The 3,582-nt window shown below is 41.3% G+C and overlaps 1 long non-coding RNA gene across 2 annotated transcripts; it reads left to right on the top strand.

Annotated features, from left to right (window-relative positions):
• The first annotated feature begins 1,880 nt into the window (after positions 1 to 1,880).
• Positions 1,881 to 3,302, top strand: LOC121982774. Of its 2 annotated transcripts, none has more exons than XR_006112245.1 (5): positions 1,881 to 2,333; positions 2,410 to 2,510; positions 2,598 to 2,621; positions 2,721 to 2,776; positions 3,240 to 3,302. It is a non-coding gene; the product is annotated as an uncharacterized LOC121982774 (long non-coding RNA). The 2 variants fall into 2 exon arrangements; XR_006112244.1 differs by having other exon boundaries at positions 1,882 to 2,333; positions 2,731 to 2,776.
• Positions 3,303 to 3,582: the final 280 nt, after the last annotated feature.

The raw sequence follows: 3,582 nt of genomic DNA, 5'->3' as shown, positions 1-3,582 counted from the left end.
TTTGGTTTGATGGTCTACTATTTGGTGTTTGAGGTTGATAGAGACACGAGGAGTAGCACTTGTGTGATATTTATGGATTTAGAGATTTGTTGTTGGTGATCCGATCATAGGTTGGCTATTGGAGATCTTACGGTTGAGTGTACTTATATAGATATTATGAGTCCTTGGTGTTACCATTTAGGCATACCGTGCCTAGATGTTTTCATGAACTTGATGTATTTGGTATTCATAGGGCGTTTGGATTAGATTTCATTATCTTCATTGACGATGATGTGATCTGTTCCCGATCCGAGGTGGATCACGTACACTAGCTTCGCATAGTTTTAGAGATGTTTCGATGGGAACATATATATGTGAAGTTAGTAGTACGTATTGTGATGGTCTTTTACGAGTTTTTGGGACACATGTTTAGTTGAGGATATCGGTGGATCCATGGGAGTTAGAGGTTGTTACCAGTTGGGAGTAGTTGTAGTCTATATCGGAGACTCGCAGCTGCCTTGGTCTAGCTGGATATTACTGGAGATTTGATTGAGGGTTTTCTCCAGCATTTACGCAGTTGACCGGAGTGTCTAGGAAGAGTATGGAATTTTCCTGGATAGATGTTTGTGAGATCAGTTTAGATAACTGCACCGTCTTAGTTATGCTTTCTAGTGTAGACGGATTTGTACTCTACACAGATGTATCGTATCTGGGAGTTGGTGTAGTTCCGATATGGTATGAGCGGAGTAGTCTCATGCCAGTATATCGAATTATCGTGTGATGGGAATGAGATTCATATATCTCTATGGGAGATTGTGTGTGTTTTCGAGTTACTTCTTGTCCGGGAGGAGTTACTGCAGGAAACACATTGATCTGGATTTGCGATACATTCGGGTGACACCTGATGTATGGAGATTTGGAGCATTCTTATTGGTGAAACGGTATGAAGAATGACATCGTGGATTTGTAGCTTGATGTTTAGTGTATCAGCGAGGCTGAACGTCGGAGACCATCAGGATTATTTTCAGGATTATTATGTTATGGGATTGTCTCCATTGATTTGGATACTAGAGTGGAGTTGGGAGCATATTATGATGGATTTTGTTATGGGATTATCCAGGACATGGAGAGGATATAATAGTTTGGGTAGTCATTATTGGATGACAACTTGGATCCCTAGCTGTCGATTAGTAAGGCGGATTATTTTGGATTGAGTAGTAGGATTATACTCTAGAGGGATTATCAGACTGGATGATGTATCTCTGAGTATGGTTTTGGATGGAGATCTGCGATTTCACATCCTGGTTTTGACTTTGGTTACAACAGATTTTGGGATTGGAGCTTTACTATAGTATGGATTTTCACCCTTAGACTGATGGATAGTCTGCGTGTTTTGTACAGATGTTGGAGGATTTGTGGATAGTGGATTTTGGATTTTAGAGGGGTTTGATTTATTCACAGTTGGCTAGATTGCAGAGTGGGAGTAACAGGAGCAGAGTGAGCTCATAGCTCACAGAGTCATCACTATTCACTTGGGGGTGGATTGTCATGCTTGGAGATATGTTTATGATGTTATGACGAGGTAGCGGATGAGGATACTGTTTGGATGTTACCCTTGGATGAGGATCCCTGAGTTGACCAGTAAATTTGGGGACCAAATTTTTATTAGTGGGGGAGAATGTAAGATACCGTAAAATTAAATAATAATTATTATTGGACGAAAAATCTTATTGGATTTTTTCAGAATTTTTAGAAATTTTTCGGGATTTAAACGGAGTCCGTATGATCCATTTTGATGGGATGGATTCGGGGTACAGTGAATACTTGTTTTGGAATACCCATTTAAGTGGGAGTTGATTTGGGAATGGACTTAGGTTTTAATTAATAAAACCTAGGTTTAAATTTCGGATTTCGTTAATTTTTCCCCCGATCCTTATTCTTCTCCCCGATTCTCTCTGCCCGAAACCCCTCTCCGGCGATTCCTCCTTGCCCGATCGCCGACCACCGCGAGTTCACCGCCGGCAGCGACCTTTCCTCTGCGTGCCTCTCCGATGCCAAGCTCTCTTGGCTACTAGGCGGCTCGATCCTCTCCTCCCTCTCCCTGGCGATTCCTCCCCTAACCCGCGATGCCGACCCCGTGCCGCTCCGATTAGCCATTGCCGGACATCCATGAGCAGCTGGTGCTGGCCACCGCTTCCTGAGCCCTAGCTTCGGGTCTACAACCTTCTTCTTGATCCAAGGTGCCGCCTCAGCACAACTTGATCTTGGCCAAGAGCAAGAATCGGAGCCCTAGTTTCGGTTCCTCGTTGCAGTAGTTGTGGATCGCACGACACCAGCTGTAGGGATTGATTGAGGTAAGGCTTGGTCGAGAGATTCTATGAATTCAAGGATTTTTTATGCGTTTATGGTGCTCTCTCTGTTCTGGTCTAGGAGGATGCTTCGGATAAACCTAGTGATGGATCTTCCTTGAGAAGAACTTCTTCTTCTCCAATTCTTGTGGCTGGGGTCTTTGGTAGCTCTCGGGTGAAGAGGTAAGGTGCATAGTTGTTGTTGGAAATGAGTTAGTGATGTATTGTTTGGTTGAATTCTGATCCCTCCTTGATCCGGGTGGTGAACAGCAGCTTGATTTGGGATCAATTGAGGTGAGTGTGATTCCGGTTGTAGGATTCAGTAGATACATTGTTGTATTTTTGCTTCTTGGACAAATTTTTGGAAGGATTGATGTATGAATGCTTTGGTAGCTGTTGGCAGGGTTATGGTGGGAGCTGTGAGTGTGGATCAGCTACAACCTTCCAAGGTAAGTGATGTATCAATGAGGTATTTCATATTGGATTAGATTAAGCATTCTACATGGATTGTTGATGATAGATTGTTGATGATGGTATTGGGTTAACATAGATTGTTGATGATGGTATTGGGTTAACATAGATTGTTGATGATAGATTGTTGTAATCTGTGTAGATTAGTTGAAATGGATGAATTGTGTGAAGTTGATTCATGGTTAAGGAATTAGAATTCAACTTTGATATATTGATTTGGATTGAATCTTGGATTGATTTGTGGATTTAGAAGGATTTTTGATGAGTTTAGATTAGTGTTGGATTGATGATGAATTATGTGAGTTAGATTGAGGATTCTTTGGAGGATTTATCGGAGATCAGATTTGAGTGGAGTTATCCTAGTTGAGTAGGGATTTTATTTAGCTATTTTAATTCATGTGAATTTAGCTAAATAAAATATGTAAATATTGATTTATGCAGGACTTTGATATGGGATGATCATCACGACGTGGGATTTATTCTGGACACGGTCGACAAATTAAGGCGGGTATTTCTTCCTTTACCTCTATGTAGATTTTCTTGTACTTAGTGCATGGTTGTTATCCGATGGATTAGACTGCTTTACCTTATATCATATCGGTTTGTTGACTTCCTGCTAGAGACTTATGCTTGATCTTTGAGGTGTTCCATTTAATTCATATACCGTCTCTACTTTTGATATCTACTCTGTTGTGATTACACGTGTAGAGTATGCCTTGTAGGGATTGTCGGGTTGTTGGTATTACCATGCTGATTGGGTGTATGATGTGGACTGTACATAGAT

This window comes from Zingiber officinale, chromosome 5A, assembly GCF_018446385.1.
Source record: "Zingiber officinale cultivar Zhangliang chromosome 5A, Zo_v1.1, whole genome shotgun sequence".
Lineage (NCBI taxonomy): Eukaryota > Viridiplantae > Streptophyta > Magnoliopsida > Zingiberales > Zingiberaceae > Zingiber > Zingiber officinale.
The sequence above is the reverse complement of the archived record's forward strand: the minus strand, read 5'-3'. Positions and strand labels throughout refer to the sequence as shown.